Source organism: Lepus europaeus, chromosome 14, assembly GCF_033115175.1.
Source record: "Lepus europaeus isolate LE1 chromosome 14, mLepTim1.pri, whole genome shotgun sequence".
In the NCBI taxonomy this organism is placed as follows: domain Eukaryota; kingdom Metazoa; phylum Chordata; class Mammalia; order Lagomorpha; family Leporidae; genus Lepus; species Lepus europaeus.
This window is the reverse complement of record NC_084840.1, coordinates 91,467,722-91,485,014: the sequence shown is the minus strand read 5'-3', so window position 1 is coordinate 91,485,014 and position 17,293 is coordinate 91,467,722. Positions and strand designations below refer to the sequence as shown.

General features: G+C 43.2%; 1 protein-coding gene across 7 annotated transcripts in view; it reads left to right on the top strand.

Moving 5' to 3' along the window:
• The window catches only part of ZNF438 (zinc finger protein 438), a 156,278-nt gene that overhangs the window by 97,275 nt on the left and 41,710 nt on the right, over positions 1-17,293 (top strand). Inside the window, exon 3 of one of the 7 annotated variants that reach the window (XM_062211124.1) lies at positions 713-2,495. The exons of the other annotated variants lie outside the window; for them this stretch is intronic. The gene's annotated coding sequence lies outside the window, so the exon portion shown is untranslated. The remainder of the gene's footprint in view (positions 1-712; positions 2,496-17,293) is intronic. 7 annotated transcript variants of the gene reach the window in all.

Below are 17,293 nucleotides of genomic sequence, written 5' to 3'. Positions count from 1 at the left end.
GGAGGGGTTCTGTATCCCAGGAGGTACGCATGATTTTGTGAAGTAGGAAATGGGAGTTTGTAAGGTGGGGACCAAGGCTGGCCCGGTGCCTTAGCCACAGGCACACTGTTAGGAAGATCAGTATCACAAAGGGTGAAAGTTGAGGACCTGGAAGTGGATTGTCTTAAGGACATCTGTGCCCACATATCTCTGGGGAAGACTTCTTACAGCCTGAAGTACACCTCAGGTTGAAGACCATTGAGGCTGGGGATAGGCAGAGTAGAGCCATCATATGTATAATTGTAGACCCAAATAAGGAAATAAAGGATAACTTGAGTCTATATTTTGAAAGGGCACCCTGTGTGCCCAGGCCTAGTAAAGTTGGTAGACCTCAGAGATAAGGAAAATTCTTTCAGAGAGACAAGCAAATAGGTGAGAAATTTATAAAGAAGAAAATTATGTTGACCTCAAATTTCATTCATTGCAAGAAATGGATTTTTACCTCTGTCCAGTCTTTGGAGTATAACTAAACAGTTTTGAACTTTAAAGAATTAAAAAATATTCCTTTGAGCCTTTGTGTGTGTGTGTGTGTGTGTGTGAAAGGCAATAGAAGATGGATTTTTTTTTAAATCTGACTTTGCAAAGTTAAGACATACTTGAAGCTGTGAACACCCAATCTGACAAGGCATTGGCTTTCTTTGTCCCACTGACAAAAGCTTTTTGTCATCTCTAGTGGACCCTGACAGGATAGACCACCTATGTGAGAATTGGCTGGCGGGCTCTCCAAAAAGTCGGAAAGAATTGTGGATTTCAGCAATCTTATTGAAGAAAAGGATCTGAAACAAGAAGCTTGAGACGATCAACCACCTAAATAGCCTTGTTTGCATACAGGTTCAAAGATGAAGATCTAAGATTTCAAGCGCCAGTCTCTCCAAGGGCTAGTTCACCAGGAAGGAAGGAGGATCTTGGACTTTCCTTGGTACCATGAATGCTGTTACCAAAAACCTTCCCAGGAAACATTGACTTTGCTTGTTTCTAAGTAAACCAAATCAAACAGAGCTACATAGTTTGTGAGTTGCAGTTGTGGGTTGAGACGTCAACTGAAGAAGAGTACAGAATGAGTCTCCCTTGTTAAAAAAAAAAAAAAATCCATAAAACGAGATTTTTAAGGATTTGGAAATATTTACATATACATAATGAGGCATTCTGGGGATAGGACTGAAGCCTGAACATGAAATTCATTTATATTTCCTATGTACCTTTTAAAAATAGCCTAAAGGTGATTTTCTACAGTATTTTTGGTCTACCTATGTGTTGACTTTGGCCTGTTGTCACATGTCAGGTATGGCATTTTCCACTTGTGGCATGTCAGCATTCAAAATGATTTGGATTTTGGAGTATATCAAGTTTTTGGATTAGGGGTGCTCAACCTGTACTATGTTGTTTTTTCCAGATGTAAAGAGGTTCGCCATCTAAACAGTTTTCCACTGGCTAAGCCCTGCTATTTCTGTTCTTGACCTCTGTGGTTGGTGGCAGCAGATGAGAGAAGTGACGTGTGTGATAAGTTTATCTGCACAAGAACCACGGCATACTTGGGTACTTGCAGCCAGGGCACTGGAGGTCCAGGCCATGCGTGAGGTTCCTCGGCTGGATTGCCCTGGGAATCCCAGCTCACACTCACATCATTCCCACATGGATGAGGCACAGAGAATCAAGGCAGTGCTGTTGACATTCCTGAATAGACATGAGGAGGATGAAGATGGCCCTGATGCTCACTTCTTAAAGGAGAAGTGGTGTAAAATGCTTGAATTGGACCTGAAAGGGAATGGATTGTAAAATAAGGAATTGTCTACATCCCAAAAGGGATAGAAAAATAAGAATTTTTAAGTTTATGAGAAACCAGTGTTTACTCTTGAAAGGAGGTGGAGTTAGCAGTGGCCCCCAGTGTAGAAGTCCACCATGAAGGGTACTAAGGAATAGGAACGTGGGGGTGAACACCTTGATAAAGCAGAAGAAAGGCTTGAGAAAGAAGAAAATTCAACTAAGAAATGTATAGGAAGATGGTTAAGGCAAAGCGTACAAATAAAAGTCTTTAAGGAGTAGAAGCCAAAAGTGAAGCCAGCAGAGGCAAGCAGATACCAAAGTTGGAGAGGCTGCTTTTTGGGATCAGAGTGATGATGCGAAATTTGCCATACCTTCAGAAAGACAGGAGTCTGAAGAGTCAGACAGTGATGATAAGAAAATAAAGTTAGTGATGCCCAGAGGATGAAGAGCGGGAACAACGTGGAAGTGGGAAATGCGAGACTCTGACGTCATACGTTGCAACAGAAGGAAGGCAGAGTGGAGAGCCTTTGAGTCTTTGGAAACAGGCCTGCCTTTAGCACAAGTCGAAGGGCGTGTATTACATCTGCTGAGAAGTCAGAATTCAATGCTTCCTGCCCCTCTCTTCCTGGAAACCTGTGGTCGTGACTATGTGGACAAGAAGTGAGAAAAGAGTTGACTTTGGAGCAGTTGAGGTAACCTAAGCCCCTTGCCTGAGAACCAATGCATTGCAGGCCCAAGTGATTATGTCTGACCCCTTCTTGCCGTATCATGCAGCATACTTCCTGACCTCATTTCCAGCACATGTGCTTAGATGTTTACCCTTTCCTTTATTTTATTGCCAAGTTGTAGAGTCCTTGTCCTATTTTTAGAAATTCTTGTCTTATCATACAGACTATATTATGTGCTATTAAATAAAATTACTCACAGTTTTGATATATTTAATATTTCCAAAGAGAGAAACTATGATGGAGCAGCCCTAAGAAATAAATATTTCAGAATTGGATCTTATCAGTAATAAACTTAAACCCTCTTAGGACATTTAGGAATAAATTTCACAAAAGACACGCCAAATCTCCACAGTAAAAATAACAGAATAATATTGAGACTGTTACAGAAGACCTAAATAAGTGAAGAGAGATGCCGTGTTCATGGATGGGAAGCCTCGGTTAAATGGCATTGCTCTCAAAGTTATCTGTAGTTTCAACATCATCCCTTGGGACTGGCTTTTTGTTTTCATTTCTGTTTTGTTTATATTCAGTAAAACTGGCAAACCAACATTAAAAGCTATGTGGAAATGTAAAATGCTGAGACTATGCTGCACAACCTTAGAAGCAAAGCTGGGATCCACTTTGGATTGTAAGTACTCAGTTACAGTCACCAAGAGAGTGTGGTGCTGCCATTAGGGTTCAACAAATCAGTGCTGCTCAGAGACTCAGATGGACCCTTGCTTACCTGACCCTGTGATTTCTGACAAAGGTCCTGAGAAAACGGAGGAGAAAGGAGTTTTTCCATAACTGGCGTTGGAACAACTGCATATCCATATGGAAAAAAAAATATCCAAGTTCCTGTCTTGTACCATGCACAGAAATCAGTTTGAGATATGGATCGTATGACTCAATGTAAAAGCTTAAACCATACGGATTTTAGAAGACCACATCAAAGAATATTTTTATGACTTGGGAAGAGACAGATTTTTTAAGATGTAGAAAGCAATCACCATAAGAGAAAAAAAGTGTATAAATGAGACTTTATCAAAATAAATAAAAGTGTATTTATCAAAAGATACTACTAAGAAGACAAAAAAAAATGCACAGACTGGGAAAAATATTTATAAAACATACATTTATCTAAGGACTATGTAGATAAAAAATTTGTTCAACTTTATGAGAAATGATGCCTTAGAACACAAACACTCCGGGAGAGAAGACACATACATGACCTGTGAGCATGCGCTCAGCATTGCGCATTACCCAGGGCATGCGAGTTAAAATACAAGGCGATGCCCCGGTATGACTGAAACGGAGCAGGTTGTTAGGTGACGAGGATCCTAAGCAATCGGAATTCTTAGACAGTGTGTGGAGCAGTTAAATGGTTCAGTCACTTTAGGAAGAGTCTGGAAGTTTCTCGCTATGTCCAATATGCACTTAACCCCATGCCTCAGTGGCTCTCCTAGTACTTACCCAAGGAAAAGGGAAATGTGAGTTCACAGAAGGATGTTTATGAGAAGTGCCTACTTTGGGTAGGTATTTTTCATAAAATCCTAAACAACTCAGGTATCATTGACAAGAGAAGATACAAAAATTGTGCCTGGAGTATATTCAACAGTCCCACCATAGGGGATTCCTGTGAGCATACTGTTCAGTGATACAATCAAGTTACGCAAGAATGCTTCCACTATGACCCCAACCAATACAATTCCACCCCAAATCTTACAAAAATCAAACAATATATCAATTAGGGCTACCCATGGTAGCACCATCCAAGAGAAAAATGCAGGGTAGGTGGGGAAGAGGCCTGGGGAATGATTGCAATTAGGATGGGAAAGGCCCTCAAAGGGGACTTGGAAGTTACCAGTGATGTTCTGTTCCCTCTGCTGGCTGCTGGGAAAATTGGGTTCATTTTATTCTTTTTCTTTATAACTTACACATATGTTGAAAGCGTTGTCTGATACCTATTCAATATTTAATAAGGATTTCTTGACAAACAAAAAAATGTACATTTTAAAATTAAATAGTCTTTAAAAACATTTCATCAGCAGCAACGTAATCTGCAAAATAGAAGAAATACACTTTCAGATATTATTAATTCAGACTTTCATTCCAGTGTTAATGAGAGGCCTGGAGACAGCCTGGTGTGAATTTTTTTAAAAGATTTATTTATCTATTTGAAAGAGTTACATAGAGAGAGAAGGAGAGGCAGAGAGAGGGGTGGGGGAGAGGTGTCTTCCATCTGCTGGTTCACTCCCCAGATGGCTGCAACAGCCAGAGCTGCACTGATCCGAAGCCAGGAGCCAAGAGCTTCTTTTGGGTCTCCCATGTAGGTGCAGGGGCCCAAGGATTTGGGCCATCTTCTACTGCATTCCTAGGCCATAGCAGAGAGTGAGATCGGAAGTGGAGCAGCCGGGTCTCGAACTGATGCCCATATGGGATGCCGGCATTGCAGGCGGCGGCTTTACCCGCTGTGCCACATTGTCAGCCCTGCCTTGTGGGAATATGACAGTGGTGAAACCCATATTGGAGGTTGCAGTTTCGGCAGCTGTCTCTTAAAAATGAATTTAAGAAATTCACTGAAATCAAAAGTGATTACAGCTTATGTAGACATGAGATACGTCTTCTGAGGCTGTCTCTCTGGTGTGCCATCATTGCTTCAGAAGGGAAGGGAAAGTACAGATTTTCACGTATGTGAAAGGTAAATGAACCATCAGAAAAGACACAGGTGATGTTTTTGGCCCCTGGGTGAATCCCCTTCAGCAGAATTAAGTGGGAGGGCCCGGCTTCCACCTCCCTCCCCTCGTGCTGGTCCAGCTGACTCTGGGCAGGACGTACTTTCATGAACTGAACTGATTATTGATTCATCATCCAATTACCTTACAGCCAGGTCATGGAGAATGTCTCCTGTATTTTATTTTCTTAAAAAAAAGCTAATAGTCCTCAGGATGCTGTGGTTAACACCTAGGTCTTTTTTCCTTCTGTTGAATCCTAAACATTTTCAAGGTTATTTATAGATTTTTTCCTCTCAACTTATCCTGCAAAATCTGTGAATATTTCTCATTAAATCAACTTGCCAGCAAATGAAGGCTGAACTCCGTGGCTGCGATGTGATCCTAAATTTGTAGCTTAAAATTAAAAAGGCTTACCCCAATCCCTTACTCTTTTGTAAGAGTTCAAGCATTCCTTCGGATGCCAAATAATAAATTCACCGTGCTCTGTATCCAGCAGGATGACAGTCTGGTGGCTTATATGAAGTGCTTAAATATACACAATTTCAATTCCAAAGCCTTATTGCTTCATTCATCACAGGACGTGCCAGAGGCCTGCAATGTTTTGTAAGAAAAGCTACTTGACTTGCAAGCTTTCCCATAGGAATGACCGTGAATACTATGCCAATTTAATCCTAAGTATTGAAGTCAGGGTTCCAAATGACATTTAATCGTATGATTTATTTTCTATCTTAAGCTTTGTAGGGGACAAAATAAGATCCAATCCTCTCGTATCGCTTTTTATTTTTAAAGAGGCTGAACGATGATAAAAATCTAAGCTTAAGAACTGTCAAATGATTTATGATATTTCATTTATTTTTCAAAGGATTGGGGTGTCACCAGTAAGCCTATTAGAATTGTAGGTTTAGAGTTCCTCGATTTTAAAAAAGACCAGCTGCATAAACAAGTGTGTGAGCTTTGTAATTTAATTCTGTGTGATTTTTTTTAATACTTCAAAGTACCAAATGCGGTTTTTCTTAGGTCATAAATAGTTGTTTATGTCATCATGATCTCAAATGTTCAAGTACATTTCAAGATCTACTTTTAAAATTTTAAAACTTTTTTTTTTATTGTGGTCATTACAACCTCAAGGCATTCCTCGTTCATCTAGATTGGCTGATACAAACAAGAGTAGATGTGGAAAAATTGGGCAAAGAGCACTTTAGGCTCCTTTGTAAAAATTAGAATCCTGTGTTCTAGAATTGGATCATCTCATACCTTTTTTTAGAGCTATTTTTAAATTATACCTTTAAGTTTGGGATAAGTGTAAATTTACATGTAGGTGTAGGAAAAATAATATGAAGGATCTTCAAAAAATTAATGGAAAACACTTATTCTGAAACAACTATGCATGGATTTCAGTTTTTTTTTTTAATCATTTTCATTTTATTTGAAAGGAAGAAAGATGGAGCAAGATGTTCCACCCACTGATTCACTCCCCAAGTGCCCACAACAGCCAGGGCTGGGCCAGGCTGAAGGCAGGAGCCCAGAACTCCATGCCAGGTTTCCCACAGTGTAGCCATGTACTTGAGCCATCACCTGCTGCCTCCCCGAGTGAGCATTAGCAGGAAGCCGGATTGAAAGTGGAATGGCGGGCTGGCGCCATGGCTCAATAGGCTAATCCTCCACCTTGCGGCACCGGAACACTGGGTTCTAGTCCCGGTCGGGGCGCCAGATTCTGTCCCAGTTGTCCCTCTTCCAGGCCAGCTCTCTTCTGTGGCCCAGGAGTGCAGTGGAGGATGGCCCAAGTGCTTGGGCCCTGCACCCCATGGGAGACCAGGAGAAGCACCTGGCTCCTGCCTTCGGATCAGTGCGGTGTGCAGGCCGCAGCGCGCCGGCCACGGTGGCCATTGGAGGGTGAACCAACGGCAAAAGGAAGACCTTTCTCTCTGTCTCTCTCTCTCACTGTCCACTCTGCCTGTCAAAAAATAAAAATAAATAAATAAATAAAAAGAAAGTGGAATGGCTGAATGATTGGAAGTCACTCCAATCAGGTGTCCCAGTGTCCCAAGCAGTGGCTTAACCCCTTTGCCAACTACCTGCCCCAGGATTTCAAATTTTTTTGAAGCACAAACAGTTTACCTTTTGATCCCATTTTCCCACAAACCTTTTTGAAGAACCTGTTTACATCCCATGTACCCCTCACCCCAACAGTAACTTCCAGGTTATTAATGTTGATATAATTCAGGTCCTACATAGATTCCCCTTGTTTTTCTGGAACTCATTTGTGTGTGTGTGTGTGTGTGAGTGTTTTCTTTGCAATTAGTTGTATCACATGTGCAGCTTCTTGAATCTACTGCAGTCCAAACGAGCCTTTCCATCCTAGAGAGAGACATGGTTGCCTGGAGCTGCTCCAGCCTTCTATGGCCCAGGACAGCCAGAGAAGCAGCAGCAGCAGCAAACCAGGGCTTCAGGTTCACAGCAGCTAAGAGAAAGAAAGGTGATGAGAAGTGGACACTGAGCGACAGCTCTTTCACTGCTAAGGTGTCCAGCAAGATGAGGACAGAGCAGCCTCTGTGGGTGACGTTGGCAGGGGGATTGTGCAGCTTAAGACCTTGCCGGGGGAGAGAATGGCTGGCGAGGAAACTGGAGAAGAGCATCGAGGCAGCTCTGTAGAGAGGTTGTCTGACTGGGAGCATCTGGGTAGGCCCCTGGACCAGCACTGCAGGGAGACGCAGGGCCAGGGGCTTCTGTTTCTGTGGTGTGACAGGCTTGGGTTCACCTCAAAGCCAGTGCAGAAGAGCTGCTTAAAAAGAAGAGGCTGAATATGTAAGTGAATGAGGGGATGCTGTTCTGTTGTTAGGAAAACCGGAGAGAATGGGATCCAAGGCACAGGGTGAGGGCCTGGCCTTGGGGAAGAGGACAGGCGCCCCTCTCCTGGGTGAGGTCAACAGTGGCAGGAACCAGAGCTGCTCAGGGAGGCTGTATGATGTTGGGAGGGAGAGCGGCTCCCTCGGATAACTTCTGTCTTCTACAGAAAGTGGGGGTGAAGCAGTGGGTGAACGGAAGTGAAGAGAGGTGTGATACGGAGGTTTGAGAAGTTACAGGGACAAGGTTGGGTGCTGGTCATGGCTGAGGCTGGCTCTTGTGTTCCCAGAACTCTGGGCAGTGAGTTTCTTAACCCTTTGGGAGAAGTTGCAGGGTGGGAAGAGATAAGGACTTGTAGGATAGAGTGCAACATGTGACATTATGGGAATTCTGAACTTTTTTTTTTTTTTTTAAACAGGCAGAGTGGACAGTGAGAGAGAGAGAGAGAGAGAGAGAGAGAGAGAAAGGTCTTCCTTTGCCGTTAGTTCACCCTCCAATGGCTGCCGAGGCCAGCATGCTGCGGCCGGCACACCGCACAGATCCGAAGGCAGGAGCCAGGTGCTTCTCCTGGTCTCCCATGGGGTGCAGGGCCCAAGCACTTGGGCCATCCTCCACTGCACTGCCTGGCCACAGCAGAGAGCTGGCCTGGAAGAGGGGCAACCGGGACAGAATCCGGCGCCCCGACCGGGACTAGAACCCGGTGTGCCAGCGCCGCAAGGTGGAGGATTAGCCTATTGAGCCGCGGCGCCGGCCCTGAACTTGTTTTTTAAACGCAAACATGTAGGGGCTGGTGTTGTGGCATAGTGGGTAAAGCTGCCTGCGATGCCAGCATCCCATATTGGCACTGCTCCACTTCTGATCCACCTCCCTGCTAGTAGCCTGGGAAAGCAGTAGAAGATGGCCCAAGTATTTGGACCCCCTGCACCCATGTGGGAGAACCAGAAGAAGCTCTTTAATCCTGGCTTTGGTCTGGCCCAGCTCTTGCCATTGGAGCCATTTGGGGAATGAACCTGCAGATGGAAGATCTCTCTCTGGGTCTCTCTCTCACACTCACTCTGCCTTTCAAATAAATAAATGAATCTTAAAAAAAAAAAAAAAAAAAAAAAAACCTGTGGTGATTTAAATGCTTTTATTGGAAGAGACTTCTGGTACTTAACAGGTTATCTTACATATATATCTGTCTTTGAAGACATTTTTTTTTCCACCATCATGAATCCTCAGCTTTTGACTCCCCAAAAGCTTGAAGTATGGGGCCCCCGTCTTAGCAGGCTGCTCAGGGTGACCCCATATATATTCACGAAAGAACTGGAGAGAAAATACTAGGTGTTGTGACTCCACTGGTACTTTTTATTTTGTCAGGAGATATTTTATTAGAAATATGTAGATAGTCTCATTTGAAATAACAGTGACCTCTACCTTCTTTTTAACCTAAGAGAATGACTTTTCCTTACCAAATTAAAATGTTTATTTCATGTATCTGAGAGTGTGAATCATAATTGAAGCATTTTACATACATGTATAGATTTCTTTTTTTAATAATGAAACTTTTATTTGCTTAAGCCACATTACCGTAAGATTTTGATACTTGTAGTAGTGATTCTTCTGGATGGTTTCTATTCTAGAATGTGTGAAATTATTGTCTTGATTTTATACAAAAGGTAATATTTTCAGGTTTACCTCTCAATTTAGAATTAGCTTAATCTTTCTTCCTGCAACCCACGATCGCTTTAAATACCACCTTCCCTCTGTCTTGTGCCTGTGGCCTCAGTTGAACCGCTTCCCCATTCCCATGTGTCGCAATTGAACTCTTGGCCTTGAGGAAGGCCTACCAGGGCGGTGCTCCCGGGGTGTCCCAGACATGGGTGGGACGCACAGAGCTCGGAACCTCCCTTCTCAGGAAGGACCCTGCGAACAGAAGGAGCTTCAGTCTTCAGGAAGAATGTGAAAGATCTGCAGGCAAACTGGGAGAAGAGTAGATTCACCTGCCATGACCTTGGCTTCAGTCAGGAAGATAGGTCCGAGAGCTCTGCATTCCCCGCCCCCCACCCACACCCCCACACACCCCCACACACTTGTGTGGCTGCCTTGTGATGTGCTCATCACGGTTAGAAGCAGGTGTGATGAACTGGCTGGAAAGGAGAGTTTCACACTGCGCTCCACCGTGGTGACCGTGACTGAGTCAGCCATAGCTGTGTCGGAAACCCCTTTGCCATGCTTAACTTTTTTCTAGCTTGGATCATACAGTTGGTGTCATTAATTTGGATGGAAACACCCTCCTATCATTAACACCCTCTCCTACAAGGTGGAAAATGATTCACCACGCAGTATTACAGAGTGAAGTGTTTTTATTACTTTCAACAGGAGGACATGTGATACAAGGGTAGCTTGGTTAGGGTGAACTGAATGAGAGTGGGCAGGAATGAAGACCAGGCACAGAAAATTAAAGTGGAAAGCTAGTTTCTCAGATTTATTATTTCAGGTATTATTTTGGGGCTTTGGATTCTGATTTTTAAATAATAATAAATAAAGCCTCAGCCCAGAGTTGGGCTACATTTTATTCAGTTGGAAAGTTTTGATGTATTTGGGGTGAAATGTAATATTCCCGTTGCCCAAGTAAATAATGGCAATGATTTAGTAGCATAATCAGAGAGATTATGTGGGGAGGAATTGAGTGTTGGTTACATAATAATTGGAAACAAAAGCTAGGCATTTGCTGTGGATTTGTAACTTCATATAAATTCAATATTATTCAAGCCAGATCTATGCACACAGACTTTGAGAAATCCAAGTACTTTATTATCTTATACAAGAGAGTAAGAGTAGGATGTTTATAGGTACTGCTAAAGATAAAAAAATACTGTAACAGGCTTTCAAAAATTATACAACTAGATTTAGTGATACACAAAAATTAGCATTCTTTTTTTTCTCTTAAAAGTCTGAAAATCCAACTTTCTTTTCTAGGTACATTTATCTTCCAGAGATTCTGATGGAAATAACCCACAATCCTCATGGAAGACTAGCAAAATATTTTAGATACTTTTTTGTATATTGATACAGTTGTCTTAATTTCTAGATTTATCTCATAAAACCTACTTTTAAAAATCACCAGCAAGAGATCTAATTTCCCAGAGTATATTTTACAAGTAAAGTTTCATAATCATAAAATTGATACCTGCTCTATCAAGTGATACAATATTTCTTTCAGAAAGTGCTTGGGCACACTAAATTTCAGTATTGGTTATTTGAAATAACATTATTTTCATCGTGCGCTTGTATGAATTTTTTATATGCAGGGTTCTTTGCAGTCATTTATTTAAAGCGTAACCATGAGATAGCTATGAAATTAATCAAGAAATATAGGAGAGCTACGTTCATTTCCTACTTTGCTCTTCTCAGAGTTCTTCAGAATAGATGTGTTTAAGAACATACCCAAGGTGAAGATTTTACTTTGCTTACCTCTTGGCATTAGGATGATATTAAATTATATGGGGAGCCCTTTGAAAGGTGAGCCCCCCTCTTGAATACACCAGAACAGGCTGGGCGCCATGCCCGGATCCAGCACCATAAATCAGCTACATTGCACAGATGTCTATATAGTGCTCCACACAGAAAGAGCAGCATGTTCATTCTTTTCAAGTGTTCTCAGAACATTCTCCAGGATAAGCTGTATTAAGCCATAAAATAAGCCTCAATAGGGGTCGGCCCTGGGGCTCAGTGGGTTAAGCTGCTGCTTGTGATGCCCACATCCCTTATCAGAATGCCAGGTCGAGTCCTGTTGTTCCACTTCTGATTCAACTTCCTGCTAATACTCTTGGGAAGGCAGCCGTAGATGAACCCTGTGCTTGGGCCCCTGCCACCCGTGTGGGATACCAGGATGGAGTTCCTGGCTCCTGGATTCGGCCTGACCCAGACCTGACCGCTGTAGTTGTGGCCTTTTGGGGAGTGAATCAGTGGATGGAAGCTTGCTCTCTCCTTCTCTCTCTCTTTCTCTCTCTCTCTCTCTCTGCCTTTCAATCAAACAAAATAAGCTTCAATACATATATTGAAGTGATACTACAAAATATGTTCTCTGACTACCCTAGAATATAACTAACTAGAAGTGATTAACAGAAGAAAATTGGGGAAATTCAGATATGTGGTAATTAAATACATGCTTCTAAATAATTAGTAGGTCAAATAAGAAATCACAAGGGAAATTGGAAAATAGCTTAAGATAAATTAACCAAAAGTACTGCATACCCAAACACTGCATCCCAAAAATAACCTAAAACACTACATACTAAAACTGAAAAATGCAATAATATTTACAAAGAACTTTATAAATGCTTATATTTTTTTAAAAATCTCAAACTGATAATATAAATTTTTGTCTTACAAACCTTAAAAAAAAAACCTAAGCAAGTAGAAGGAAGCAAACAATAAAAGATCAAAGATATATAATAAAGATATATAACAAAGATAATAGAGATTTTTTTTTTAATTTTTTTTTTATTATTTTTTGACAGGCAGAGTGGACAGTGAGAGAGAGAGACAGAGAGAAAGGTCTTCCTTTTTGCCGTTGGTTCACCCTCCAATGGCCGCCGCGGTAGCGCGCTGCGGCCGGCGCACCGCGCTGATCCGATGGCAGGAGCCAGGTGTTTCTCCTGGTCTCCCATGGGGTGCAGGGCCCAAGCACTTGGGCCATCCTCCACTGCACTCCCTGGCCACAGCAGAGGGCTGGCCTGGAAGAGGGGCAACCGGGACAGGATCGGTGCCCCGACCGGGACTAGAACCCGGTGTGCCGGCGCCGCAAGGCGGAGGATTAGCCTAGTGAGCCGCGGCGCCGGCCAATAATAGAGATTTAAACACGGTAGAGTGGCTAGCGCTGTGGCATAGTAGGTTAAGCCTCTGCCTGCAGTGCTGGTAATCCCATATGGATGCGGGTTCGAGTCCCAACTGCTCCACTTCCAATCTAGCTCCCTGCTAATGGCCTGCAAAAGCAGCGGAAGATGGCCCAAGCAGTTGGGTCCCTGCACCCGTATGGGAGACCTTCTGATTGGCCCAGCTCTGGCTGTTGTGGCCATTTGGGGAGTTAACCAGCAGATGGAAGATATCTCTCTAGCTCTCTCCCTCTCTTTCTCTCCCTCCCTCCTTGCTTCCCTCTCTGTGTCTGTAACTCAGCCTCTCAAGTAAATAAATAAATCTTAAAACACACACACACACAAAGTAGAGACAAACAATGAAAGATAAAGTTGGTTCCTCAAAAAGATCAACAAAATTGATCTTTTTTTTTTTTTGACAGGCAGAGTTAGACAGTGAGACAGTGAGAGAGAGAGACAGAGAGAAAGGTCTTCCTTCCGTTGGTTCACCCCCAAAATGGCCACTACGGCTGGCGTGCTGCACCGATCTGAAGCCAGGAGCCAGGTGCTTCCTCCTGGTCTCCCATGTGGGTGCAGGGCCCAAGCACTTGGGCCATCCTCCACTGCCTTCCCGGGTTACAGCAGAGAGCTAGACTGGAAGAGGAGCAACCGGGACAGAATCCAGCACCCCAACCAGGACTAGAACCCAGGGTGCCAGCGCTGCAGGCGGAGGATTAGCCTAGTGAGCCACGGCACCAGCCGAGAACACTCAAGTTATTAAGATGAGCATGAAAGAGGGGTCGCTACTGGCCATATGGAAAATTTCAAAAAAGGATTGTAAAAAAAAAATACTAGGGACAATTGTATGCCAAAATAGTAGGTGACTTAAGTGAAGTAGAAAAATTCCTGAAAGACAAAAACTGATTCAAGAAGAAATAGAAAATATGAACTTGTAATAAGCACAGTTGTTGAATTATAATTTTAAAAAAGATTCTTCCCCTCTTCTAAGAAGCCCAGATGGCTTCACGGGTGAATTCCACCAAAAATTTAAAGATGAGTTCAAGAGCAGTCATTCACAAACTCTTCCAAAAGCTACAAGAGGAGAATCACTTCTGAACTCCTTTTCTGAGGCCAGTATTACACTGATAACGAAGCCAGACACAGACCAAAAGGATTGTAAACCAAGACCAACCGGGGTGTATCTCGGGAATGTAAAATTGGTTCGATATATTTAAAAAAATCAGTGTAATACATTAATCCCCCCCCCAAAAAAGCATTTGATAAAAATCAAAGGTGTTTTTCTCATGAAAACACGGAACAAACCAGGAAGAGAAGGGCACTCCTCACGCTGATAACGAGGACCTGTGGAAAGCCCACTGCCTATGTGACACTCCGTGTGAAACACTGGGGCGTTCCTGCTGAGGCCAGGAGCAAGACATAGCTCTGTTCTCTTGCTGCTTCTGTTCAACACTGAGCATAGGTTCAACCCAGCACAATCAGGGAAGAAAAGGAAATGAAAGAAATGGAAGTTGGGAAAGAAGTAACACTTCCCTTATGTGTAAACGACAGGATCTCACATGTAAAAAGTCTTAATAAATGCAGTAGAAATCTGTTAGAACTAATACACGAGTTAAGCAAGGTTGAAAGATACAAGGTCAGTGTAAATGATAATTGTATTTATATATAGTAGCAATGGCCAATCCAAAAATGAGATTAAGATTTTCTGGAGCATCACAAAGAATATATACTCGAGAATAAGTTCAACAAACAAAAAAATGCAGAACTCGTACATTGGAAACAAATAAGATTATGAGAAATTACAGACCTAAATAAATGGAAAGACTTTAGACATTCCATATTCTTGAATTGAAACACTTTAACATTGTTTAGATAGTGGTTCTCCCTCTCCTGACTGACAAATTCAACAGTCTCTGTGAAGAATCAACAGGGTAATCCTAGACTTCCTGTGAAATGCAAGGTACCCATTCTGGACAAAACTGTGCTGAAAAAGCTGGAAGACTGCCATTTCTCTATTTCAGGACTTACTACAAAGCTACAATAAACAAAACAGTGTGGTACTAGCATAAAGGTAGACACATAGATCAATGGAATGGAATTAAGAGTCCAAGAATTAGGCCGGTGCCGTGGCTCACTTGGCTAATCCTCCGCCTGTGGTGCCAGCACCCCAGGTTCTAGTCTTGGTTGGGGTGCTGGGTACTAGTCCCGGTTGTTCCTCTTCCAGCCCAGCTCTCTGCTGCGGCCCAGGAGGACAACAGAGGATGGTCCAAGTGCTTGGGTCCCTGCACCCGCATGGGAGACCGGGAGGAGGCACCCAGCTCCTGGCTTCGGATCGGCGCAGCGCCGGCCGTGGAGGCCATTAGGGGAGTGAACCAACGGAAGGAAGACCTTTCTCTCTGTCTCTCTCTCTCTCACTGTCTATAACTCTCTCTCTCTCTGCCTCTCTCTCTCTCACTGTCTAACTCTGCCTGGCAAAAATTTTAAAAAAAAAAAAAAGAGTCCAAGAATTAAACCTCACTCTTCTGGTATACTGTCCACATGGGTGCCAAGACAGTGCGTCTCCCCTCCCTTCCCTTCTCCTCTGAATCACATCGTGACTATAAATGAGTACGTATCAGTGGAGTCCCTGCTAGGCAGTCCGTTACTGTGCCAGAGGGCTCGGGGGCCCTGTGAGCTCCTGGGTTCACTGGCCACGAGCTCTGAGCCCAGCCCGTCTAGAGCCTCTTTTCTGTTGGGGAAAGCAGGCATTATCCATGTGAAGTCACAGCTGTGCTCCGTGGTATCGGGAGAACATAGGTGGTTCACAGAGACCATCAATGGGGATATCTGGGCCAGAACAGGTCAGGGACAGTTCTCCTAAGGAGGGGACTTTGGCTTGTGATCCCGAAGGGCAGAAGATGGAGAAGACAACTACAAGGAGGAGGACCAACTTGTGTTGTATCAAGATACTGCAGAGGGAGCCATGGTACATGCAGGAGACTGGAGGAAGGCTGGTGTGGCCAAGGGGACTGTGCAAAACCTCCTTGGCAGGCCGTGGGCCTGCGATGGCATGCCGTCCTTCGTGGGTTGAAAGCATCACTGTGGCTGTGTTGATTAGAGAAGTGGCAGGAGTGGGAGCAGGGGCGACCAGTTAACAAGAGTACTCAGTGGTGTAGGCAGGGGATGATACAGCAACTAGCACCTGCTAGCTGGCAATGGGGATGAGAAACTGGGCATATCTGAGGGCTTTTGAGGAGACAAAAGTGACATGGGCTGGGGAACCCCTCGTTGGGGAAGTGAGTGTGAGAGGCGTCGGGTGTCTTCTATTTCTGTCTCTTCCCAGCGCAGCCCCATGTCCTAGAGAACTGTGTGATGGGCTGATAGCAACTATTGGGGGAAAGTACAAATTTGAGGAAATGAGACCATTTCTTTTTATATTTTCCAGATGAGTTTTGCCCTGGGTGTCTCATTTATCCTGGTCTGTATCTTGAGTGTCTTAGCATAAAGTGCTAGAGAGCTCATCTGTCATTTAAGTTTCTTCATTTTGCTGTAAGTAATGAAAACAGGCTCTGAAATAATTTGCTGGCAAGTAAGTACCTTCCAGGGAGGAAAATCTGGAACGAGTTCAGGTTTAGCATTTTCTTATTTCCTTGGCCAGCCAAGCAGCCTCAAATGTCAAGTTCTTCAGTGATGTTTTTATTCTGCAGTTATGTAGAAGTGATGGTATTTTATTATAACTTCTAAAAGCCACTCTGGCAATTTAACACTACACTGAAATAAATTTTAATTTATACCCCCTAAATTTTTTCAAATGACCACTGAAGAATTAGTTGCTGGGGACAGCCTCGGATTTGGAAGGCCAGCTCAGAGAACCAGCTGACAGGCAAATACCTGCTGAAGAAAACCTGGTATGCAAAATAGGCCATGATCTAATATATCCTCTGTGATAATAGAGGCATCTCCCTGGTTACTCGTATGTAGTGCTAATGTATCAGTAGTAGACAGATGTGATAAAGCTGTTAATGCCATTTATAGGAGAGAAAATCCTAGTGACGTATCTTTTGCCCTCCTCTCTTGGATTCTTGCAGCTTTTTTTTTTTTCCTGAAACCAGTGTTTGTTCCCATGAGCCAACATGCACAGGAGGGAGTCAGCGACTGCCGTGCCCATGAGAGCACTGGCGCTCATGTCCACTTGAACCCAGTTTTCTGTTTTTCTTTATTGTCAATAGACCCTCATTTAAAGATTAGCTCGTTATTATTAATGAGCATCAACTCTATCATACATTGTTTTCCATAGGCACTTATTCTGCTGTGCATTTTAATTCCTGAGAGTTGTCACTGGAAATGAGAATTTTAAGAAAAGAATGGA